Source organism: Telopea speciosissima, chromosome 7, assembly GCF_018873765.1.
Source record: "Telopea speciosissima isolate NSW1024214 ecotype Mountain lineage chromosome 7, Tspe_v1, whole genome shotgun sequence".
Classification (NCBI taxonomy): Eukaryota; Viridiplantae; Streptophyta; class Magnoliopsida; order Proteales; family Proteaceae; genus Telopea; species Telopea speciosissima.
Genome location: NC_057922.1, coordinates 22,034,789 through 22,062,267, shown reverse-complemented (window position 1 = coordinate 22,062,267; position 27,479 = coordinate 22,034,789). Strand labels below are relative to the sequence as shown.

At 37.7% G+C, this 27,479-nt stretch overlaps 3 non-coding genes across 3 annotated transcripts; all 3 read right to left on the bottom strand.

Annotated features, from left to right (window-relative positions):
* Positions 1 to 10,381: 10,381 nt before the first annotated feature.
* LOC122670217 lies at positions 10,382 to 10,469 on the bottom strand. Its single transcript, XR_006334191.1, has one exon. It is a non-coding gene; the product is annotated as a small nucleolar RNA Z101 (small nucleolar RNA).
* A 468-nt stretch (positions 10,470 to 10,937) lies between these two features.
* Positions 10,938 to 11,022, bottom strand: LOC122670220. Its single transcript, XR_006334192.1, has one exon. It is a non-coding gene; the product is annotated as a small nucleolar RNA Z102/R77 (small nucleolar RNA).
* Positions 11,023 to 11,288: 266 nt separating this feature from the next.
* LOC122670216 lies at positions 11,289 to 11,376 on the bottom strand. Its single transcript, XR_006334190.1, has one exon. It is a non-coding gene; the product is annotated as a small nucleolar RNA Z101 (small nucleolar RNA).
* Between the last annotated feature and the right edge of the window lie 16,103 nt (positions 11,377 to 27,479).

The window sequence follows — 27,479 nt, the reverse complement described above, 5'->3', positions numbered from 1 at the left end:
ATGAAATCTACCACGCTAAGTTGTTGCAACAGTATATTAAACCCCAAATTGATGGTTCTAGACATTATAACACATCTCAATCATAACATTATTAACTCAGCCATTATAATTCTCAAAAGATCCTCTGGTACAGAAGATGCCCAAAAACCTTGTAAAGAGAGTATGTTATCATTCTGTGCAAGTATTTTTCCTATCATGTAAGGAGATTGAGTTAGTGGAATAAGTATGCAGTGAACGTAAGATGATATAGAGGTCGTGGTGAACCACTATAAATCTTTGTGTGCATGTTATCTTGGTTCTTTATCTCCTTCATTTACATTATTGTATATTTGTTTAACTAACCAATTATTGGAGTTTTGAGATAGTGCGAATAAAAAATAAATTAGACTAAGATTTTGAATTAACCCAATTTACCTCCACTTGGGTTAGGTACACGATTCTATAAATAATTAAACAAGAAGTAGTTACAATGTGTTCCGTCAAGTTCATATTAGTTCATCATATGCAACCTTTTCTAAAACCTTAGTGATAAAACAGTAAATTAAAAACCTCTTATCATGTTTTTGCCTTAAGAAACAATTTTTTGGGGCATCACACATTAGAAATTCCAACTCAAACACCCTAAAAATAAGTCATTGTGGGCCCAAAATAGCAAGTCCTACGTGCTAGCCCACAATGTTAGACACTAGGTTCGGTCTTTACATTAAATAGTTAAGGTAAAAAAATTTATCTAAAAATAAATTAAGTGAGCCCACTAATTGGGCCCTTGTGGGCTCACCAACCTAGGATAGAAAGGTAATATTATACGGGCTTGTATCTGACCTACAAAAAGGTTATAGAATTAGCTCAATATTGATTTTCAAAACAAGCCCAATACCGTTTTTAAAACAGTGAGACAAAACAGCTCCATGGGCTGTAGGGCCTTGGGTTGGACATCTGGGATCACAAAGCTAACCCAACCCCCCCCCCCCCCGACACGGCGACACACACACACACGGGCTGGGCTCAGAACACAAGTAAAGCCCATATGGACCATAAAAAACAACTATTTTAATAAAACACAAGGCCATTAGACGAGATTTTGCTGCTGCCCTGGTTGCAGTAATGTTCCTGACACCCAGGTCATAGGCAAAGAAACGGAATCTAAAAGGGTATTTTGGAAAATACAAAAATCTAGAAGAGTATTTTGAATCTAAAGAGGAGGTGAATTATTCCATTTCATTGGCTGCAGAACCGGTAGTAGGAACATTCCTGCAACCTCGGTAGCAGCAACCTTTTTTTCCAAGATTATTAGGGTTTTGATTAACCCTAAAAACACCAAATTTGGTGCTATTAGACAAAGAGAACCAAAATGCATGCTACCTCTTTCATCTCCTGGCTCCCGTCTCCATCCTACCTGTTCTCATTTTTTTTTTCTTTGTTACATCCAGGTTGCGAGGTCCCGTATGAAGCAAGAACCACCACCGGCAGCACATCTCCGACCACACCCAATCAAGGTTCGTGATCTCGATATCGGCTGGATCGGATCGGCCGATATGGATCGGGATCACCCAAACTCGAGCAAATATGACACTTTTGTCCTTGTTTTCTTATATAAAAATACTATTTTTTTTATAAATATTTTTACCCCTGCCCGTACAATTGGATTGGATTAGTATCGGAATCGATCTCAGCCGATACCGATTCGATCTGGCCAAAATCGACCTATCCAATCCGATACCTCAAACCATGCATCCAATAGGACGAGGCCACGAGGCTCATGAGTCCACGACCAATTTGCAGCCATTGCCTCAGGCGGCATGCAGCCAAGGGTCGTTGGCAACCTGATATCAAAAGACTTCATAATTAAAAAGGGAGGGAGAATTACCTATCAAAAAAAAAAAAAAAAAAAAAAGAGAGAGAGAGAGAGAGGGAGAACCAAATGGCTTATTGCATAAAATGATAATAGTAGATAAAAATAGAAAGGTCTTTCTTGTTTTGATAAAAAGAGCCTATTCGATAATGTGGTTCCTATGCCTAGACACAGGCCTTGCGAAATGATTGCCTCACCCTCGTGAAAGGTAGAAATTCTATCTTTTGTTGATACCTTTGCTTACACTCCCATTGGTCCATGTGCTTGTTCAGGGGCCAGGCTTCCCAACAGATCGAAAACTCCCCCTCCCCCTCCCCCTCCCGGGGTGTTTTTTTTTTTATAGATTTCATCACTTTATTTAAAGAAAAGGGAGAAAAACTGTACAAAAAGCAAGATCCTACCCTTAAAGAGTACGGAACAACAAAGCCCTATGACATGGGCAACTGAACAAAACCAAAAGGCTTATTGCGTTAAAGTAGAAACTCAAAGGCCTTCTTCATGCTTAGAGAGAGAAGCCATGTGTAAGATATTTGAATATGATTGAATTTGCAGTAGAAAATCGGAATATATATATATATATATATATATGTATGTATGTATAGAAATACATGGATAGATACGTACAGAGATACTCGACATAGTGCATATCTTTCCATTTGGAAATCTTACCTGCTTTCTCACAAATCAGGAGTCGAATTTTGAAGATCGATTGGCTAAGAGGTTTTTAAAGTTGGAATTAAGATTTTGAGAGAGAGATAAAAAATGCAGGCATGACTCATGACATGCGTAATCGTCTATTATTAATATTGCTCCTAATTAACTGATTAACTAAGTTAATTTATGTATCTAATTCAGTGACTTCAATAATAATAATACTAACTTGTCCTTCATCAATATTTAATTTGAAAATCAGAATCACTTACCTCTTCGTATCCATAGAGAATCTTCGATTTCACATGTCTTGTTTTGAATCAAAATTCCATGAAACATGTTGACATGTCACTAAAAGTTTGTTCCATGTTTGACACATGGCAAGTTATGAAGTGTGTTTGTAAGAAGCAGTTGATTCAATGGAAGTCTTTGGAACCGAGGGTTAGTAGCCCACTATTCAATAGGATGATGCAGACACCAATTATTCATCATTGGGGAACGAGAAGCGGACCTCCATCGTTCACATCTCCAATATATCCCGTCTCAACGTATCAAGTCACCTTACAATTCGGCAACATTTAATGAAGGTGTGTTTAGAAGAATCCAATATCCATAAAAAGGGTTGATCATCTTCTGACAAGCCATTCCGCATTTTAGATATACATACGTAAGCCGACCAATCTTGAATTACACAAAGGCACGAAATGCCATCATGTCACATCATAGCATATCCTCTTGATCGCCTATAAAGATCGGATAAATGCCTTGGGTAAGACAAATTAACCAGTTCTGAATGTGACTCGACTATGCTCAAATTTGATTTTACGTTTCTACATGAACTTAATTTCTCTCTCTTGACTGGTTGCTCTAAGAACTAACCTAGGCATCGGAGGACTATGCCAGAGCCGACTCTGATTGACCTCTAATGTTTTCTCTTTTTCTGTAGATTAACGCATCTAACGGCCTGGGCCACCCCTTCAGTTTTCACCCGCAACACATGCCAATATGTTCTTTAATTAAAGCCTACATATATAGTCAAATAACAAACCCTATAACATTTTTGGTCAAAGTTATATTCGTTTTGGGGAAGTGGAAGGACTTCTTATAAAAATGCCCCCAAGTTGCTAAAATCCGTGTTCCAAATTCAAAACCATCTTTGAAACTGGAACGATTAAGCGGCTCTTAAGGGTTCTCTCACATTTAAGTATGTATTAACTGAAATACAAATGGCTAGTGGCCTAGTGCCAATTTTACTTAGATACCCTACTAATATTTTAAATTCCAAGTTCAAACATTGTGAAATGGATATGGAATGGTCTTCTCCACTCCGGGTTTTATATTGTTGCTCCAAAGCATGATACTGTTTGAAAAGCTTTGTACCCACTTAATGGAATCTTCAGCTTGGAAGAAAGTAACAAAAGTACCCATTTCATAGATCGATTTCACAGAATCTTGATGGTGATCAAGAATTTTGGTGGCCTACCCTCATAACCACTCCACTCAATAAGTAAACAGACACTAGTAGGGAATCTAGGGACACTACATTGCAATATATTAATGGAATATTAGACTCATGGACTGGGTTAAGGGTGTTAATCAGTCGGTTTGGACCGGTTTTGGTTCAGTTTCACTAGTTTCGGTGTGAGAATGAGTGAGTCCAAAACATGGTCCAATAAGTAGGGGTGTCGATCAGTCGGTTTAGGCCGGTTTTGGCTCGGGTTGACTCGATTTCAGTGTGAGAATGGTGAATCCGAAACCAAATCAATAAGGAAAGTTCGGTTTCGGCCTGGTTTGGGCTTTGTTTAACATACATATTTATACAAACTATGTAAAATCTGATTTTTTTAACGGGTTTCGAGTTGTTATCGGTTTCTTATCATTGTAGATCGGTTTGGTTTTGGTTTCGATCCAATTTTTTAGCTAGTTTCGGTTTGGTTTTGGGTTGTAATACCCCAATCCGAAACCTGTCCACTAAGACAGCAGTGTGATTCAATTCGGGTTGGTTTACCCGGTTCGGTCTCACTTTCAATACCCCTACCAATAAGGGTGCACCAGTTTTGGTTCGTTTCGGTTCGATTTCAGTTTCTTATAGGTTCAGATTTGGTACAACATGTAAATATATTCAAAAATATGGAAAAAATATGTGTTTTGTTTTATGAACAGTCTGGTATCGGTTTCTTATCAGATTATATTTGTTTGGGTATGGTATTCTAAGTTTTGTTCGATGTCTTATCAGTTTCGATGCAGTCCAATTTGGGTTTGGTGTCATAAAGCCCTAATCCAAAACATGATTCAATAAGCTCATAACGGTTTCGATTTAGATCAATTTCAGTTGGGTTCGGTTTCATCGGTTCGGGCCACTTAGACCAGATTCCAAAACCAAACCTGACATGTTTTGAGACAAATCCACAAGGCTAAGGAAGGCGATGGTTAAATGGTGTAGTGGAAAGCTAGCTTCCCCAGCTAAACTTAGCTGGTTTAGCTGCAATTTGATGTACTAATTACAACTAAATAGAGATGGATAGAATAAGAAGGAATAAATAAGGAAGAGGAGTCAGTGTCACGTGCCTCAGTCACATGAGTCTTATAGCCAAAGATTTGATAATTGCCAAAAAAGAGTCACATTATATGGAATAGTCAAATTAGCATCACATGGCCATGGGGGTTTCCCGAGTACCAACCTCTTAAAGAAAAAGGGAAAATCTCATGCTCACATTCTCTTATAGAAGAATTCCCAATAAAAGCTAAGTCATCAACTTCATCTTTTAACCAATTCTCATTCATTTTCTTTTCACCCAAGCCAAGCAACCACAATGAAGACCAGTTCCAAAGTTCTTGCTTCTCTCTTTGCTTTGATTTGCATTCACCTTCTAATATGCTCTCTAATGTCTCTCCACCATGAAAGGAAAAGCCCAAGCAGAGATCAAAGGTACCAACCAGCAAGAAGATTGTTATTGTCTATGGGTTCATCGTCAATTTCCACAAATCTAAAGAACCTGAATGGACCCATGAAAGAGCCCAAGAAAGCTGTGGAACCATGCTTTAGGAAGGCTCCTCCAAGCATGTCAAATCCTACCCAAAACAAGTAGCTTCATCAACTGCTTAAGTTTTTCCTTTCCTTGTTTTCAGATCCAAAAAATAAGGAGCTGATTATACAAGAAATTGAAGGAGAGATCTCAACAAGAAAGAGCAGTACAGTCTCTGAATTTTTGTAGTTCCTTTTACTCTTTATTTTTCTTAAAATTTCTTGTCTAGGTAGGGAACTTGAGTCTAGGTTTTCTTTTTTTTTTTTACCAGTTTTGAATTCTTGTAGACTATAGTAGTAGAATGTTTTAGGAGATGAGAGAAAGAGAGAGCTGTGTACCTATACAATTATGTATAAAAGAATGGAATTAGTATTCATTTGTTTCTAAAAGAAGCATGGATCATTTATTATTTCATATATAGTTAATTAGAGATGCCTTTAATGTTGTTGAACAGAGTTTGTTAATTCTCAAGGAATAATTTAACATTTGAGTTGTTGATTTGAAAATTTGATTTAATTAGCTTGGATCACTGTTAGAGTGATGAATTCAAGTATAACTTCATTATGTGGCAACTGATTTGCCTTTAAATTTCACTAAGTATTGTTATGAATGGTAATAAACATTTATTTCAAAGTTAATAATCGTTAAGATTCCCACAAACTATAATAGTGAAATGGGCAACCCGTAGTTCCATCAATGCATTCAAGATCAATGTTTGATTTCCAAGAACTCCAAACATTCTTTTGAATAAATCTATATTTTACCAAAAAAAAGGAGCACCCCTAGTTTAGATAAAGCTAGGCACTCTTTTGTGTGTGTGTGTGAGAGTGAGAGGGGGTGCTCAATTAATCTCTTGATGTTAATGACATGGTTCTAAGTATCGGTGTCGGATCGCCCGATACCAGTTTTGCACTTTGTCAATCCCAATATCGTGTCGTGACACAGTTCGAGCAAGGGGTAAAATGATCAAAAACATATTTAAAGGAGGATCAAGCACAAATTTGTCTGATACAATTGATCCTTGTAGATACTGATCTGATACCATATTGATTTTCGAATTGCCCGATCCCCATTCCGATACCGTGCACTAAAACCATGGTACTTAATGATATGCGTCCCTCACGAGATGAAGACAACACCGTATATTTAATTCCACATGCACATACAGATTTGGCAAAAGTTTTCCTTCACCAATTGGTGAGAAAGAATCCCCTAACCATTGGTAATGTGATCATGGGATTTTTGTCCCATCACAAACTCCCACCCTTATTGTTTGGAGTTGGAGTTACCCCTACCTTTGGGCATCTGGTGACACCAATGCTCATGATGAAGGAATAATTCTTTCACCATGGCTGACGGGGAACTCGATCCACTTTCTTCTATTAGAGATAAGTTTTTTTTTTTTTTTTTCCTGTTAAGAAGAGATCAGGTTTTAAAGGTTCGAAGAAATTTTTTCTTCACCATGGTAAAAAGAATCTAGAGCCATACTTCAAATCTCCCCTTATCATACCAAGTCTTTTTCTGCACCTAGAGTCACATCCGACGGTTACAATGACTAGGTATCTCTTCACCCATGGTGAAAAGAAACTCAATTCAATTCCATTGAGAACAAGCTGCAAGCACTATAAAAGTAATCAAAGAATTGAATCGGATGAATCACCCGGACCCTATCTTACCTGAGCCTGAGCCCGAGCCTGAGCCCGAACCCAATCCCGATCCCGCTCCTATTCGAGCCAATAAGTTTTGGGTGGAATCGTGTTCTCCTGTCTCCCAACTATCTGCATGTGCATCAACATGTGTGTCCTACATAGAGATGTGTCACCATGAACATATATGTCACATGTGGTAGGCTAGATTGAGTACAAATAGTATCAGTATCATAATATAATATGGGAAAATTAAGGCTAACCGGAGTTGTGCTTGGGCATGTACCTGCACTCAGACACAGTTCAACGTAAAAAGACCAGCACTACCCCTGATCCTGTCCGCCTTGCCAATGGGCAGCGCCAGTCCTTTTGCGCTAAGCAGTGTCTAGGTCTAGATACACACTAAGGCACAACACCGATTATTTAGCATTAGTATTGCTTGAAATTTTTTAGTTGCTCGCGGAATTTAGCAATAAGAGACATAACTAGCCTTTTAAACCATCCTTTGCTAATTAATTAATTACAAATTTGAATCAAGGAAAAGGAAAACTACCAAAAGCTTGGCGAACTCAATGGGCTGGCTAGCCAATGGTTCACTAGCTAGGTCAGCGATTTAGGAGGGATAAAAATGGGTTGGGCTTGATTAGATTGGTACCTATATGAGCCTTAGCCCAATCAGAAAAGTCGAAATTTGGCTGTATAAGAAAGTGAAGGGTATAGGACTTATATAAGGTGGGTATCTCAGAATTTGAATTAAATAAAAATGTCATATGAAAATGATAGTGTAATCTAGTGTTGAAGATCAATTAAGGAGCATTAAGTCAACTTGGATGTTGATATGCATGTTTATTTTGTTGACCAGAGTAAAATTTTATTTTTTTTATTCTGTTTATTGGAAGGAAGCTATTGAGAGTGAATTACACTCAATAAAAAAAAATCATATTTGAAAATTAATTGATCTTCCATCCAATACCAAGGTGTTGGATATTAAGTAGATATATATTTTATAAGAAGTTAAAATCGGATAGATCACTTGATAAGTTTAAAGCATAGTTGTTGATCAAAGGCCTTAAACACAAAGAAAGAAAATTGACTATTCTGATCCATATTCTTCGATTGCTAGAATAGACATTAGAAGAGCAACGACTGTTGTTATACCAATATATAAATAGTTATAGGGAGAATGTTTTCAACGAGGGACGAAGGGGCCGGAATAATCGCCATGCCCCCCATGTATGGCAAAAATGACGCCTCCTTTTGTGCCACCATGTGTACTCTCATTGATTAGCATGCATGGCATGGCCCCTACATCGCACCCAAAAAGCAACGTCCCATAGTTATATATCAAATGAATGTGAAAAATACATTTCTAAATGAAGATATAGAATAATAGATTTATGTTAGACAACTTAAAAGTTGTTTTATAAAAGGACAGAGTATAAAGTATGCAAACTTGTCATGTCTCGTTATGGTTTAAGCAATCACCTAAACAATGATATGAAAAGCCTAATACAGTTTTGATGTTGATAGAAATGTTTATAGCAAATTCATTAATGACAGAAATGTGATTATTGTTCTATACGTTTGAAGTGATATGACCATGGCTCCAACGGAGGCCTAAGGACATCCCAAAAAAAAAGAGTGACATGATCATGATTTTTTTGTTTTGAGATATGATTACAAGTGAAGGAACTAAAAGAACTAAGGACAGACTTAAAATAATAATGTCTAGAACTTGTTTCAAATATGACCTCCACATAGAACCTCTTGGAGGGCAAAGCTCCATGTAACAGACCCTACTTAGCTGAAATTCTTCAAACTTGTTGGATTGTGCCACTTCCTTCTTACTTTCACCTCTCATCTTTGATTTTTCTTTTTACTCCCCATATTTCATTAATCATTTTTCATATTCCATTTCTCATTTCTCATCTAATTTTTTTTTAGACCTCTTTTCCCATCCCTACTTTTGCCCTACTTTTTTTGTTTAAATCTATGTATCCAAGTATCCAACCCCATTAAATTGAGATAAAACTGAATTAATTATTATTGTACTTTAAAAAAAATTGTCTATTTTTCTTGTTTGAATAAAGATACCTTTGGTTGGCAGGGGTTCATCTACAAATACACAAAGGTTAATAGATAACATAAAAAAATTTATATTATTAGGAGCAATGTTTTACAATGAAAATATTGTCACAATAGATCCAATGTGATTGAAATTTATGTTTGAAATATTTTTAGCTTGTTTATAATATTATTGTTTAAGCCTCGGCCAAATTTAAGCCTAATTAATCAAATCCAGTTGATAGGGCAAAGATTTTTATAACCATGACTGTCCTGAAAAATATGGCAGATTGTGTACCGGGGTTTGAGAGGGATGAAATCCCAACCTAGAAGTTGTTTTTTGGTCATTCAATCCCAAAAATTTTATGAGATCAACACCAAAAATCGCCAAATGGTAAAAACCACATTCGTGGCTGGTATGAATATTTCTTTGCTCCTGCTTACTATTTCAGATTCCCCCTTAAGTTTGTTTTCCAATTCCGATTCAGCTTTAATCATCAGTCCTTAAGTTCATTTTCCAATTTAGATTCCGCTTTAACCAGGTTCAGATCACTCTATGCTCGTGTGATGACTTGATAACTACCTGCAGCCAGAACAAAGGGTTGTAACATTAAGGGATGGAAAGGGGGAGGAGTTGATGTAAAGGAGGGGAAAGCTTGCCAGAGGAAGAGGAACGAAAAGAATTGTTTTCAATCAAAATACTAAAAGAGTCATCTTACATGGCAAAGCCATAGAACCTATCACGATGCAATAAATAATAAAAAAACACAAACAAACACAAAAGACAAAGGATTTATGTGATTCAACAAAATTACTACATCCACAGTGAAATGAGATTTTTCGTTACAGAAAAAATACTCCCCCAAATGGAATTCTCACTACATAATTATAACAAAACCCTATACAAAAAATTTACTGAAATACCCATATAATCCTAAAAAATTCAAAAAATCAAAAAAAAAAAATCAAAAAATAAAGAAATCAAGACACGAATCTTCAACAAAAGCCACATCATGACTTAACATACGGACGCTATGCCATGGGTGTAAAATTGAGGGGAAGAATGTGTAATTAAGAAAAAGTGATGCAGACTAGTATGTAATTTTCCCCAAGGAAAATCGTAACAAGTATCTGGGCACAAGGATAGGCATCAGATATCCAAGGTGAAAGCATCAATAAAATATTCAGACGCAAATTACCCATTAAACATCGATTCCTCATTTGCCATGTAATCAAATCAAACACACTCTACATATATCATGAAACTCAAGACATAAAAGAAAGATACGAGAGAAAGAAAAAAAAAAAAAAAAAAAAAAAACGATGGTTTCTCCTCAATAGTTTGAGAGCCGTTATATTATAGTTTGTGATTCTGAAACAACATAAACTGTGTGGATGAGGATTCAAAGAATGAGTATAAAGACTTGTGCTGAATTAAGGAAGAGGTTCTCCACCTGTTAATACAAGGGGAAAGCAATGCTGATGGACACAATGATATTATCTAAATCAATCCACTATTAACAAAAATTTTAAATATTTTTATTGTAATTAACAATTTTATTAATAAAAAAAATTAAAAGTATATAAAAATCACACAACAGGTATTTGGGATTTATTGAAAATCTTGCAGAAAAGAGGACTTCGATTAAATAGGTACAACAAGATGGAAGATGGAAGATGGTGGAAGATGGGAGAAGAGAATGATCAGCTAGAGCTAATACTTTTGTTGCCATCATTTCGGCAATCAAACCAATAGGGAAATCTATAAATCATCATCTCATTCTTCTCCTTTCTCCTAAAGAACATACCAATAAAATTAAGAATTTGTTTTAAAAACACATTTCAGATCAGATTTTAAAAACAAAATGGTAATAAATGGCACAAAAAAAGGGAAAAAAATAATGTTTCTCATAAATATTCACAATCAAAATCAAGAAGATTATACAGTTAGATCTGTAAATAAAAATCTAAAGAAAAAACAGTAATAGGAAAAGAGGGGGGGAGGGGGAGGCATCCGCAAAAAATAACGACAAAGAGATGGAAAGCAAGGTGAAGCATCAGATCTCCAAGGTGATAGCATCAATGAAATATTCAGACGCAAATTACCCATTAAACATGGATTCCTCATTTGCCCAACTCATGTAATCAAATCAAACACAAATAAATCATGAAACTCAGAGACAGACTGAACGAGAAAGAAAGAGAGAAGAATAAGAACGTGAGAGACCGTCAGAGGGAGGAAGAGGGCTGTAGATCATCAACTCCGAAAGATTAATATGTAGGTAGAGAAAGGCCAGAAAGGGAGAAAGAGAGCTGTAGAACATCACCTTCAAAAGATCAATATATATAGGTTTGACGGCCATTAGGGTTAGGTTTAGGGTTGCAGAAGTGGTTACATAGGAGGGCATCTCGACCGTCCATTACCGTGGAGTTATGGGGAACACAAGTGTGTTTTTTCGGCCTAAATCGTAAGAAGTACCCGGAAAGAGCCGATTCAATTCCAGTGATCTTTAGGGCTGGCTATGGGCCGTTTCTGGCTCCAGTACTTCAGAAAGGTCAGTGAGTCTCACCCCTGGCCCATCACGTCTAATTTATTAGGTTAGTCTTCTAGTCGGCCCAGTCCTTTGGGCCCTCGTGGACCTTCTTTTCGGGCCAGCCCCTCTACGTTGAGCTCTTTTTCACTAGAACCTTCAGTTATGTCTGGTTTTGGGTCTATGGCAAAGGTGTGTGATCCACGGATTTATCTTGACCCATGGATCCAATTGTGGGCTCAAAGCTGCCAACCCAGGGCCGTGTTGAAGCTAGTCGACCCGTTTGAAGATCTTGTACTCCAAGAGTCCAAGTCCAGTTTCATGTTAAAAATATGGAAGTACGTTCAAAATGTGAGAACATCATAAAATGGTTATAAATGTTCTCACGTTTTAAACGTACTTACAATATTTTTTTATCCAGCTAGCATTTCTAGACTGGATTTCCTTTAGAGTGCGCTAGACGATTTGGCATTTACATTTTCTTGAGAACAGTTCAACTTCTTCAGGTTGGTTCGGTATCACATCTTAGAGTGTGAGCACTTGCCCTGTCAATAATTTTAAATTTGATCTTGAATTTGATTGGTCCCACAGTGATTTTAGTGTGAGGACATTATCATGTGTACATACCACTTGGGTTGATAGCTGCAATTTTTTTTTTTTGGATCAAATCCTAAGCACATGATTGTACGTAATAAACATACATACGTTCAGAGCTGACCCATTGTCAATCAAGACCTAGGGAACAATCAACAATTATGTCTAGGGTCTTGATAAGATTTGCACATTATGGAGGGAGGTCCTTATCAATGAACATGCTTTGACGGCGTACATGGCCCCCACTATGTTATCTAGTTGAGTTGACTCAATTTCAAGAGGAACCTTAGCCAAAGCTTTAAGGACCACATCCCTATGGATTTGCAACCCAGTTAGTAGTCTCTAAATTGAGATACTAGCTAGAGTCTTTTTCAATTTTTAGAGATCTTCATTCTCTGGCTCAATCTTGATAGTACTCTGGTTCTTTTGTCTCACCAACTCTCCTGGGTTTTCTACATTGAGCTTGACTGGCTTAAAACTCTTGCCACTCCTAGTGTTGGTATTGATTGGGTTACACTTCATATCGAACTCGAATGATATAATTCAAAATCAAACTGGGCCATGAGGTGTTCTGTCTCAACATTAGATTTGTTAAAATCATGATCATGTTGACAACTAGTTCATTTGGGGGAGTCTCGATCATCTGGCTCTTATTGCTCAGGTAGACCCACACCAACATGGTACCCTCATATATATCTTAGAGTGCTACAGTGACAGGATCGTCCTCCCTATCTACTTTTTTTTGGGACAAATCCTCCCTATCTACTGGGAGATTGTCAATTTGTATCTAGTAGTAGTAGTGTCTAGGATTTCTCATGACGTGATCCTGAAGGAATTTATTGACATCTTATATCCTCGAGAATAGGTTTTCTAGTTGTCCCTACACATAATCCTTCCATTCCTCATGTTGATCCCAAATGTGATCATCTATTTCTTGTATAATTTGTCGCAACAACCTTGCCGCTTGGGCATAATCATGGTTTGGTTCGGCATTGTTCCTTTCTCTGGAATTATTGTTATGACTTCGATGGTTCTTCTGTGAGGTTATTTCTAGGTTAAAACATTTTTTCTAATCATTACTATAAATGCATATATTAGGCGACGATTGTTTATCTACCGACACAATAAATTTGTTTTTACCATCGTGAATACCCAGTTTTGACGACGGTTGTTGTGTAACCGTTGCTATAAATTCATATTTAAAAAAAAATAAGGTAATTTTATTTTCCACAACGGAAATAAGTTTACCGTCGCCAAAAAATCCTTTGATTTTTTTTTTAAAAAAAATCACTATTTGTATTCCAACAGAAACAAAATTACATGTAATTAGATCCATATAATCATATATAATGTTCATTTCATTTAACAAAAAAACTACAAAATCAATATAAACATTATAATTCATTGTTTTCCTGTAAAATTTTAAAACTGTCACAATCATAACATTCATTATTTTCATTACATTTTCATTCAACGTTTCTCCACTGTTATTACCATATTAGTCCACAAATGTTATAAGTCAAACCGGTCTACCAGATGCATAAACGTAGTTGCTATATACTTTATAATATTATCTAGATTATTTTTTGAGAGAAGAGTCATAGAATAAATACATTAAAAAGAGCTACCCAGCGCACGAAGACTTCCGCTATTGCAGAGTCTGCTGCTTCGCAAAAGAGGCTGTTTCCAAGTTTCAAACCCACAACAACTTAACCATTGCACTAAGGCTCACCCACTGTAAACATATAAATACACTGAAGAAACATAAGATAGCATTGATATAAACATGGTAATTAAATACTTGTATACATTGCTGAAGAAACATAAGATACCATTGCTATGAACATGGTAATTAAACACTTTTTATACATTGAAAAGGCAAATAATGATAGTATTGATTTTCTTTTTTACATTTACAGAATGAATCTGAACAAGTGGGTGAGCCTTGAGTCCTTGACGCAGCGCTATTGTAACATGTTGGTTGCGGTTTAGAAACTTGGAAACAGCATCTTTTGCGAAGCAGGGGAGGGGAGGGGGGGGGGGGTAAGGCTTAATTGTGAATAGAATGACCAACTCCTGGACTGTGACCTGGATCTGTGGGACGAAAATCATCAATTTCTTCCATCTTGTTTGTTCCTTCATGAACATCCCTAGTCAACCTGCTTGCTGTTGAAGTGCTTTCATGGTAGTTTGAGTATTCCTTGCTGAATTCCCCTTCCTTCCCAGACTTCATCTGCCTAATTCCCTCAGTTAAGTGAATTTCATGAGAGAAGATCATTAGTAATACAAGCAGAAAAACAGTACTGGTACACATGATCATCTTTCTCTGGGCCATAAGGAGAAGAAGATATGGAGTATGACAGTAGTAGTAGTAGAGAGAGAGAGAGAGAGAGAGAGAGAGGAGCTAGCTTGGTACTCTTACACTCTTGATCTCCTTCTGTATTTAAAAAGTAGCATTTCCTTTACTGTTTCCAATTATTAAGGTGTTATGGGGGGAGAGAACAACTGACCATAGGTTTTATCTATCATTGAAAGATTAAATATTAATGTAAAAGAGAATTTGCATTTGAATGGATGCTTTTGTAATTTTATATTACTTTGAACAATGCATGCTGCTTTAAACTCTATAACATGCTTGTATTGAGCTAAAACTTAAAAAAAAAACTTACAGTGATGATAGAGACTGTAAGATCTCCATAACATGTTCATCCCTTCTCTCTCTGTTTTTTTTTTTTTTTTTTTTGTTGCACTGATCAGAGATATAGATGAACATTGGATTTTTAAACTATTCCATACAACACTAACCTTGAAATATATACTCTTTACCTTTATTTGAATGGACATCCTGTGACTATATAATATAGAACCTTCTTAGGGGGCCCAAATAAACATTAACCACAGAAACAGGGGATTCCTCTGTTAATGGACAGAACTAAGCAGAATAGATTAACTATAAGGTCTTCCTCATTGTTTGGGGGAGGGGATTGATGAGCATAATATTATATAAGATATGATGAAAACCACAACAAAAGGTCATGTACATACCCTCCACTAATTGGTCACCTTTGCTTATTATTATTAAATGTGATTTTTTTTGGAAATATTTCTTCCTTTTGATCATATGAAGTTGGTTGGTCAAGACTCAAGATTTCTTCTTATGATGATGACTTTGATGTATATGGAAATATTTGAGGACAGCCCTAGCTAGATTCTACTTGGATTTTCTCCATTTCTTAATTTGTTGAATAGAGGTCCACAATGATTCAAGGTCAAGTTGGGTTGACCACTAAGTACCTCATGTTAGTATTATTAAGTTGGGTTGATCACTAAGTACCTCATGTTAGTATTATTACTGCTTATAAGAGAGAGAGAGAGAACTTTGTCCGAAGTTTGTTTACGCCCTGCGTCTAGACACATGGTGGACGAAATGACCGCCCCATCTCCCATGAAATGTGTAAATGGTGCCCTAACAGACTTTTCCATTTGCCCCACGAGCACGCAGGAGACACACTCCCTGACATAGAACACTTCCCCTATTAAATTAACCTCTTTATTTTGATCTTAGTTTAGCCTTTCACCACTAAACATTTATATAAAATAGTGGATAGTAAATTTGCTAACTAAGTCTGGATGCCCCATGCAACTGTTTTTCCTTGCACTTCTGAAGTCTATTTTAAGAAAGCAAGAGTGGGGGAGGGGGGGAGATAAGGGTTGAAAGAAGAAAAAAACCCACTAACCTACCTATACTCTTGGATGGTCCCTTGCTATCATATTCAAACCTTTCTTAGAGTGAACCAACCAAATTTTTACAACTAACATTTCAACATTAATGGACAATCCTAAGAAGAAACCTTTTTCCAAAGTAATGGGGAAGGTGCTGAGAACACATATAATTAAAATATATTATTAGTCCACAATAAAAATTCATGCATGAACACTTTCTCTAATCCCATTAAAATGGGAAATTTATTCTCTCAAGTGCGGTACATTCCCAATGCACCATACTTAGGAATCTAACCATAAAAACATAGACAGTGACGTCTTTTTATCCTTTTTAAGTGTTGGATGAATGGTTAGGTTCTTAAGTGTGGTGCATTGGGTGAGATAAGGATGAAAATCCATTAAACTGTTATATTTTTAAACAATTTCTTATTTCTATATAAAAGTGGAATTGTTCAAGATTTCTTTTTTTTTTTTTTGGTAAGAGAATTGTTCAAGATTTCATGATCACCACTTCTAAAGTAATGAAAAGTGAAGTTCATTTTATAATGTCAACAAGGATGGATCGCCTTGAAGAAAAAATCTGGCAATTGTGGCAAGGGGTGGGGTCTTTTAGGATCGCCTTGGTAGGGTTTAATTCGTTTTCACCAAATTTTTAGGGGAATGCAATCAATGTGTTAGCTGAAACAAGAGCAATTGTTAATGTGGTAACAACAACTAATTATTTTTTATTTTGGTGGGTGAATCCCTTCAACACGAGCAGTATTGAGAGTCTTGACCAAATATTTACCTAACAACACATTAGATGATATTCAAATTTTGTGGACAAGTAGATCTCAAGATTCCCCATTTACATATAGGGTTTTATTAATTGGTATCGGTATCGACTGATATAGATTTGGATTGGTCCATATCGGTCTGGTTCAAACACATTTATCCTCTTTTTTTTTTTCTTTTTTTTTAAATAGAGAAATTTTTTATATTTTTACCCTTGTCTGTATTGATCCACCAATACAAGATCAGTTAAGAATCGATATCGATCTCCAAAGATACCAATATGAATCGACAAATCCAATACCCATTCCTCAAACCATGCTTACATGTCAAATTTCATCCCAAACCAACCTTGTCGAATAGTAAAACAATAATGGTCAGAGTAAGGAAAAACAAAAGAAGTTTAGGGAATTCAGGTGTCTAGGAGTGTGGCCTACACCAGCGATCCCATAAGTCTATCTTTCTCCTCCCCATATGAAAAGATACCTCTGTCCCCTTTTTTGAGGAGGAGAGATATAGACACATGGGAATGCTGGCGTAGACCACACTCCCGGATAGAAAACTACTTCCCAAAACTTAATTATCAAATCTTAGACACAGAGGTATTAATATTACAAGGAACAATATTTAACTGCTATTATGATTTTAAGGATATGTAGGCTACTTGGCTTAAAATCAATTACGATCCATCCACCTATCCATTCATGATTTATTGTACCTATCATCATATCCCATCACGATAAGCTGCAAGTTCACAACCAAAAACGAAAGAAAAGAAAAGTAAAAAACAAGAAATCAATCACTTCTGCTTCTATCTTATTCATGAACAACAAATAAGATGGCTCAGAAGTCTACCTCTCCCGTCTCTTTCTTTCTAACCAAGGTCAAGCATAGAACAGTACCAAACCCGTTACCGAAGTGGTACAAGTTGAAACTAAACTATAATGCATGTATCACCAACAACATAGTCATGATACTGACAATTGCTTTCATCTAAGGCACACAATTCAAGACCTACTTGATGAGGGGAAGTTTGATATAGACTAAGCAGCGTAATGTACAGGCTAATCCAATCCCTTCAAATGATAAAAATTTCATATCAATTAGCCTCATTTAGGGCCACAGGTAGAGTCGTGATTTTCCACAATGTCACTTTAGCCGACAGAATGGTGAGGGTTGAAACTACCGTCGTCTTTATATTTAGCGACGTAAATGTATTTTCGATGATTGTCGTCGAAAATAGGATTTCTTGTAGTGAGGTTTTCTTTTTACTGGGGCATCGAACATGTTTTTTCAGTACATGGATTTGTAGGGCTTTCTGTCTAGTTTATCTTTTGACGACTCTATGTATATGACATTCAAATTTGATATTGATTCAGAGGTTGAGGGCATAGAATTCGTCATGCCACCAAAGTTATTTGAAGAAAAAACTATATGCTTCAAAGATTACATTCCAAACATGTTAGAGCATATAGTTGTCACAATGTTACCTAAGCGGTTTTTGGAGGCAAATACGTGTTGTCACTTTTTTTTTTCTTGGTGTGTTTTTTATGGGAAAAAGAATGCTACCTAGTTGCGTAGTTGGCGTGGCTTATATTCCTAAACACATAAGTGTACAAAGCGTGCAAAAGTACCACATTGTCCCCCATCAAAATGGCAAATGTGTTTATGTCTTTTGCATATTCTCTCATTGGCCAACGCACTGGTACAGGCCCTATAGGCCCAAATAGCGATCTCTTTGTCCTTTTTTTACATATAATGTTGGGGGAAAAGAATGCTATCTGATTGCATGGCCTATGTGGCTCCCGCACCTGTTGGAAAAAACTCTGTTTGAAGAAGGAAACTTCAAACTGCTTTGAACGCGATCTCGCTATCTTAAAGGATATATTTGTCCCACACGACAAATTCACCTTCAGGAATCAACAAAGCAATAAATATAAAACACAGAACTCCACTTAGAGATACTGAATCGCAAGAGGGAGAGATAATTCGTTTGAACACATAACTCCTATTTTATAGAAGTGGAGCACCTCTTCTGAATAGACATATCTATTCATTCTGTATCCATTAGATCAATTGCCATATGATCTAATGGTCCAGATTAAACCAGAGATGAACCTGTTCATAACAGTCATATCCTATCAGACGTGACCTTAGGATCTTCTAATCCGACGGATCTGATCATTTAAAAAAAAAAAAAACAACGTACCAGATCAGATCGCTTGCATCGCGATGCAAACGTGCAAAGTGCTAAGTGCGTGCGTACGCCACTAACGCCTCTACAGCCCGCTGCCCACGCCGTGTGTGTGCGTGCGGGTGTGCGGACAGCTACGCCGTCCTCGCATATACACTGTAGAATGTCTCCCTTTTCCGATTTAATTCAAGAGACAAAGAAGGTAATATAATAAATACCATTTATAACTTTTGTAGTTTTTCGATGTGGGATTAAAGCATTTTTCCCAAAATAACAAATTATTTATTTAATCTCTCATTTATTACAATCTATCTAACAACACCTAGACACAGAAGCATGAAAGTACAACATTGCACCCATGGAGATGTGGAAATCCATCCCAAGGCACTGCTTGCACGTACACTCCCATTGCCCAGCGCACGTGTGTAGGCTCTAGAGGCCTAGGCAGTGATTTCTTTGTCATAGTTTTGTTTTTATTTTTATTTTTGTTCTAATATTTTTATTCGTTGGTGCATAAAAGTTTTTGTACACTAAACAACATGGAATCAAGTTGGGAAAAAAGGGGAAATTTTCACGTACCACCTGAGGTATCACGTAATTATAAAAATACCCCTCAATTTTGGCAAATTCTTCGTGCCGCTTGAGGTTCTTAAAAGTTAACACATGCCCCCCATTCCGTTAGTTTAGGATTAATAGTGCTAAAATCAAAGGGTAAAATAACAAAAAAGGCCCTTACAAGAAAAAGAAAAAAAAAACTGCTAAGGTTTGAAAAAAGAAAGGAAAGATGAGTTGTAGGTATAACTTACCGATACTAGCTCACCAATCAATACTTCGATCCATCGTTGCCATCTAATTGGAATGAGATTTTAATTGAAGATTTGGCATGAGACAAGAAGCTCCAATGCCCACACTTAAATATATATATATATATATATATGCAATATTATATACTTATAATTAATATAGGGCCGGGTTGGGCCGGGCCAGGCTAAGCCCAGGATCTAAACCCCGACCCGACCCTGCCAAGACCAGACTATAACTAAACCCAAACCAGCCCTCAGGATTGAAAAATCAGGATTAGGTCCGGGCCAGGCTCAGGGTGGGTTCGGGCCAGCCGGGCTTTATTGACACCCCTATTAGATTCTTTAATGGCCTAAGCACCACCGATCAATCATCTTTAAGATCAAAGGGAAAACAAACCTGAACAACACGTGGGTCTTTATCACTTTATGATCGATCAAACAGTAAGAACAAATGGCATTTCTCATTCAATCCAAGCAATACATATTGCATCTGCTCTTGTAAGAATCGCCATATATTCTACAAAGAATGAAGTAATGTACATTTAACATCGACTTCAACCATAGTAGACTTAAATCATTGCTCCCCATTCCAACTTGACAAAAACCATCACATTAACAGAAAAGACTAGTTAGCGATGATTAAGGGTGTCAATTGGGACGGTTCCTGGTATTTGGGATGTGACAGTACCGGTACCGATACCGGTACCAAAAGTGCCAATCCCAGTACCGTCCCATTTAGTTAACGAGACCAAACCTAGATCCCAGTCCCGATTACTAGCGGGACGGGACAGTACCGATTCTTAAATGGTTCTAGGCACTGTAGAAAAAGGGAGAAGAAGTTTAATTGTTTATAACAAGGCGGGTTTATTAGTATTGTGGAATTTTTTCACTATCATGAAATCTAAGTTGTCTACTGTTTTTTATAAAGCAACTTAAATTATGAAATCATAGTTTTACTTCTTCAAACTCCCTAAGATCACATGTAATAAGCTTATCATTTTTTAAATCTAGAGAAGTCCTACAAAATGAAAGAATCCCGTTATGTTTCCTCTTTGATTTTCCCAAACAAAACTCTATTTATTACACATGTAACATAATAGTATGGTACGAAGTACGAAGTGCAAAAAGGAAGAACCTGGTAGATGTAGTTGGTCGAGGGAGGAGAGAGGAGAGAGGAGAGAGGAGGGAGGAGGGAGGAGGGAGGAGGGAGTAGCACTGTAGCAGATTTGTGAGGAGAGTTTTCAAGCTACGGTTGTTGATCTGTTGTTCCTCTTCGTATTCAAAAGGCAATTAGTGAAACCCTAATGAGTCGTAATTCTTGTACCCTTTCGTTTTTTTTTTTTTCTAAAAAAAAAGATCTTATATACTCTGTCTTTTTAAACGGTACTAGTAGTTTCGGTACCATCCGTTACCTAATTGGTATTTCGGTACTGGTACCATTGGGAATCCCGTTTCAGAACCGTTTCGTCCCATTTATCATTCGATACCAAAATCAGATACCAATACCATCCCATTTACTAATGGGAGGGTCCGGTACAAGATTTTAGCGGGGTGGTATTGGGATTTTTCCCGGTTCCGGTCCCAAATTAACACCCTTAGCGATGATTGTTTTATGCTTAGTTACTGTTTGAGGAACTGGTTGCTATTAGTTCCAATTGATTCTGTAAACATATAATCCATGTTTGATGGTTTCAATAATGGTAGATGAAAGTGGAATTCTAGGAAGGATACATGCAACTCATCTTTAATTTTTTCACATCCTAAACGATTAAGGATTTGGGAAAGATAAGTTGCAGTTTCATTTTTTTTGGAAAGACATTTGTCTCTACCTCTTGATTTTAACACTGTTAGTTTTAAACTAAGGGAATGAAGGCACGTGTTAGCTTATAAGAACTTCGTGAGGCGTGTAGAATTTTTCAAAACTGAAAGATGTTTTTGTAATTACGTGATATCTCCCATGAAAACGTGAAAATTTCATAAAAAAAAAAAAAAGAAAAAAAAGGGAGAAAAAAAGAAAGAAGAGGACAGTCGATAGACGTTTCTGAGAACTATTCATTCTTGGTCGGAGACACAGGACGCGACTGCGACTTCGGCTCCAGAAACCGACTGGACCCAAAGGTTCCGACAATCCCCGGTAATTATCTTCCTTCTTCTTTGTTTCATCTTACTTTATTTTTCTCTTCTTCCTTCGTTTTCTTCTTCTTCTTCGTCACTCCCCCCCCCCCCCCCCTTGTTTTCTCTCTCTGTTTCACTTTATGCATTCCCCTTCCCCTTCTTTCGTGTGACCGAATTTTCCAAGGGGTTGTGTAGAGACAATGGGTCTTCTTTTCAAGAAGTTGTGCAGAGATGCTGGCTCTTCTTCCGTGTGACCCACTTTCCAGGGGGTGGCGTAGAGACGCTGAGGGGACAAGGGAGACTGGAGAGATGGGGTTCATAAAGTGGGGGGAAACTGGAAAAGTCTGGGTACTCACCTACTGCCCTCCTCATCCCACCCTCCCAATTGGACATAGCCGCTAGCTTTACCTGAAGCTGCCGGCTTAGTAAGGGCTTACCCAGCCCTCTCCGGCTCTCCCTAAAGTGTGATATAATTTTGCTGCAAACCGGGCAACACGTGGTCAATTATTGTTCTTGGGCATTCATGTGCTGCAATAAATTGTCCAGTATACGAGGTGGGTTGGGAGCCTGAGATCGAACCATGTACTGTAGTTTGCATAAAAAATTTAGGGTTTCCAAGTGGGGTTCACTTTGATCAATCTGAGCACTTAAACTTAAGAAATAGGAACTAAGACACAAGAAGCTATTCATCCCAAAAACAAAAAAAAAAAGACAAGAAGCTACTAGTGTGGCACTTTAGGCTCTTTATGGTAACCCTTCTGGTTTTTTTTTTTAGTGTTTTTGGATCCGGCACAGTTTTATGTGTTTCTGTGTTTTTTGAGGGTTTCTGGGTCCTAAAATGTTGTATGGTAACCCTGAAAAAACAAAAAGAAAAGGTTTGTGAAACTTAGAAGAAATAGAAATCTGTATGGGTCGCACTTGACAAAATCGTTTCAATAGCCGATTGGACCTGTCTCAATAGCCCCTCCCCATCACCATCACTACACACACATACCCACACTAAGCCCTCACACCTGGATCACAACTCTCCCTTTCCCCTTGCTGCCCAACCTATACCCATATCCTCACACATACTCACACTCACACTCACACTCACACTCACAGACCTAGCTACACTTGACTCACACACACAACCCCTATATAGTCCCATGCCTGAACCTCCTCTTAGCATTGGATATGAGGAAGAAGGTTGAAGGAACACAGAAATTGAAAGGAATTTGAAGGGTTATGTGAATCTGAAGTGAACCACTAAGGCGAGAATTAGTTAGAATTCCATTTGTTATAAAGATTGGAAATTTGGTGAGATGTAGAAATTGAGTTGTGTTATCAATCTGTTGAAGGGATTTGGTTTGAACATTTAAACCATAACTGAACATTGTGATGGAAGGAACTGGGTATTCATAAGTCACAAATGAGAAGCTTTTTATAACAAATTCAAAATGAGAAAAAGAAGGAAAAAAAAAAAAAAACTGGTGGCAAATGAAGAAGGAAACCGTATCTTTTTTTAGGGTTACAAGCTGGAGTAGTTAAATTGGAATTGCTGGTAGACAGAGTTACCTACTGAAGGTGGCTTTACATATACGGTGTTCATAGCCATCAAGTAAAGAAGAAAATGGCCTTCAATTTCAGTATTTCCACCACATAAGACAACATTCTCCCAATTTCATTCAACAAAGTTGAAGCCTAAAACCATCCAAACCTGAGACATACGAGCAACAAGGAGCAATTGATGATCGAGAACGAAGAGGCCGTGCTTCGAGCAATGATGGAAATTGCTGAAAATCCTTCTGAGTTCTTGTGGAAGGAGGGACTCTGGGAGTGGCCATTTGTGGATTAGGTTTATCATAAATCACAAATTAACCATCGGTGAGTCTTGGGATGAGGAGCAGAAGTTGTAGGTGAGTCTTCACGGAAGAGTAGAGTCGGAATGCGAAGATGAGAGGTCGAGCGCAAAGATGGAGAGAGGACTAGTTGCAAAGGTCAAGCACGAAGAGGAGAGGTTGTGTAGCAGAGGTCGTGCGCGAAGATGGAGAGGTCGAGTTGTGGAGATTTTGCGCGAAGAGGGAGAGGGCGAGTTGCAGAGGTGGTCGTTCTTGCTAAGTTGAGTTGAGAAGATGAGAGAACCTTTGCGATTTAGGGCTACTTTTACACATTGTTATGTTTAGATGACAAATTCCAGTTTTGTCCTTATTAACTTAAGTCGGACTTGTGTTTCTCTGAGAATTGGTAGAAGTGTTTCTACCAAGTGAGAAACACCAATTTGGTGTTTTGCAAATGTGTGCTAAAAGTATGCCAAGTGCCCAGTTCGTTCCAAAAAAAAAAAAAAAAATCAAACCAGACATACCATTCAGTTTTTAGCATGTTTCTGTTAAAAAAAAGCGGAAAACACCAAAACACTAAAAAAGAACGTTACCATTAGAGCCTTATGGGCCGACCATAATGTACCACTGTCTACTCGCAGTGTAGAAGAGTATGGTTGTATCCTAAGATGCATGCTCTACTAAGCCAACCGTGCTGGCATTTGCACTCCTCTAAGTACTAAGTCAGCCTTACTTGCCTCTTTGAGGGACTTAGGAAGAGAATTTGAATGAGCACTTTGGGAAAAAGAATGTTTGTATTGCATTAAAAATCTTATTGCGGTTCTCCAGGATTCTTCTACCTTTCTTATCCTACCCAAAGTCTCGTTTTGTCCGGAATCATCATCTTCATGACAAGTTTGATCACTGGGGACCTAAGTGTGTTTTCATTGGATACTCTGGCATCCAGAAGGGCTATAAGTGTTATTACCCTCATTTTCATCGGGTCTTTGTTTCTATGGATGTTGTGTTCCATGAGTTTGCTGCCTACTACTCTCCGACACCTCTTCATGGGGGGAATACTAATCTGTTTGGTGAAGATCTGCCTCCAGCCGTTCCTATTCTTGTCTCTGATTCTACTTCTCCAGTTCCTTAAGTTTAGGGGGAGTCTTCTCCAGCTCTTGTTCAGCCGCGTATGAAAGTTTGTGTCCGTCGTCATTGTTAGTAGCAAATAGACACCACTCTAGTGGCACCTGTGACACCTGCATCACCACCTAGCCAGCCATCATCTCCTGATCCAGGTCGTAACTTTTAGTCAGGTAATACTCACTTTGATTCTCCTATTATTTTTTACCCATCTCTTGACTTACCCATTGCTGTTTGAAAGGGAACAAGATCTTGTACTCAACACCCTATTGCTAAGGTGGTTTCGTACAACTCTCTTTCTCCTTCATACTTTTGTCTCTTCCTTGTCATCTATTTCTATTCCCAAAATTGGTGGGAAGCTATCACAAAACCGCAGTGGAAGGCAACCATGATTGAAGAAATGCGAGCCCTGTAAAAGATTGGTACTTGGGATCTGATCTCTCTTCCACCACAGAAAAGGACAGTGAGTTGCAAATGGGTTTTCACTCTAAATCGAAATATGTATGGGACAGTGGACTGGTACAAGGCCAAGCTGGTTACAAGAGGATTTACCTAGACTTATGATTTGGATTACCAGGAGACGTTCACACCAGTTGAAAAATGAATACCATCCGTGTGATTCTTTCTTGTACTGTGAATCTAGGATGGGATTTGTAACAACTTGATGTTAAAAATGCATTTCTTCATGGTGAACTAGAAGAAGTATATATGGAAATTCCTCCTGGTTCATATTTGGTCAAATACCTAGCGACAAACTCCTATGTTCCTTTCATTACGGTATTTCCGAGCAAGTTCTTGGATGACAAGCCTAAAGGTTAATTTATTGATGATAGTGACGATGTTGATGATGACCTTGATACGAAGTTGCTAACTATGACGAATGCACTAACTATGTGTATGACGTCGAAATTAGACTGATTTGATATCAGCCTTCAATTTGAATTAGCAAAAACAATGTCTCCTTGCATAATATGGATTCCAAGCCAAGGGAAAGGTTTGCAAGCTCAAGAGGGCTTTGTATGGGTTAAAGCAGCCTCCTCATGTCTGGTTTAGGAGATTTCACAAAGCTATGGTGTCTGTAGGTTACATTCAAAGCAATGCTGATCACACCTTGTTCATTAAGCGGATTGGTTCCAAGATTGCCATCCTCGTTGTGTACATTGATGACATTGTTGTCACTTGTCACTAGGAGGAAATTTCTCGCCTATAGACTTACCTTGGTCAAAAGTTTGAGATCAAGGAGTTGGGTAAGTTGCATTACTTTCTTGGTATTGAGGTTACCCGCTCTATCAAGGGTATCTTTCTATCAAACTTGTTCATCTCACTAGTAAGACTGGTGATCCAGTGGATAAGGGACAGTATCAGCAAAGCTGATTTACCTATTCCACACTCGTCCTAACATTACCTTTGCTGTTAGCTTGGTAAGCCAGTGTATGCATGATCCTTACTCCTCACACTTAGAAGCTGTGTTCCGGATCTTGCACTACTTAAAGTTTTCACCAGGAAAGGGAATTCTCCTCTCTTCTCATGGCCATTTACGAGTTAAGGCCTTTACCGATGTTGATTGGGCCATCTCTCTAGATGATCGGCGATCTACCACCGGTTATGATACCTTTGTGGGAAGCAACCTGGTTACTTGGAGGACTAAGAAGCAGGCAGTTGTTGCTTGGTCCAGTGCTGAATCTGAATTTTGTGCCATGTCTCATGGCATCTGTGAGTTGATGTGGCTTCAAGGTCTCTTGAAAGACCTGGATTTTCCTATTTCCCTTCCTATGATGCTTTATTGTGATAGCAAGTCTGCGATTAGTATTGTTCATAATTTAGTCCAACATGATCACACCAAGCATGTGGAGATTGATCGTCATTTTATCAAAGAAAAGTTAGATCAAGGACTGATTTGTATTCCTTTTGTAAAATCTGGAGATCAGTTGGCAGATGTTTTTACAAAAGGGTGGGCATGTGACATTTATGCACCAACTTGAGGGGGAGTGTTGTAATATGGGTATAAGGGTAAATTTGTCCATAGGGGCATTATTGTACTTGTACCTGTATGTCACTTGTTATAAATAGAATAGGGCTGTCATACCGGCAGTCTAATAATTCCTCTCAATCAAACACTAGAATTTCTCTGCTTGAGAGAATGCCTAAGTCAAAGGATCAGGAATAATTCTTTGGTGGGTTATATTTATCTTAGTATGGTTCTCTTGTCTGCTTGATGAATGCTTGAGGGCTGAGGCCCTAAGAAAATGAGAGATAACTCAAGAGTTACTGTTAGTCAATGAGAGAAGCCTTTGCCTGTGAAATGGGGATGATGTTTCATCACATTTGAAACTATGAAAGAGAAATATTTTGATGGGTTCATTGTTTAAGTCAGTTAATTGTTGAAGAAGTACATGGGTTCCAGACTCTTCTTTTCCAGTTAGGTGTCCTAGTACATTAGATTAGATGAAAATTTTATTCCAATAATGCAGAATTAATTGGATTTATTAGATCCAAGCCTCGCTTATACATTAGATAACCCCCCTCCCAACCAAAAAAAAAATAAAAAAAAATTCTGATAGATTCTT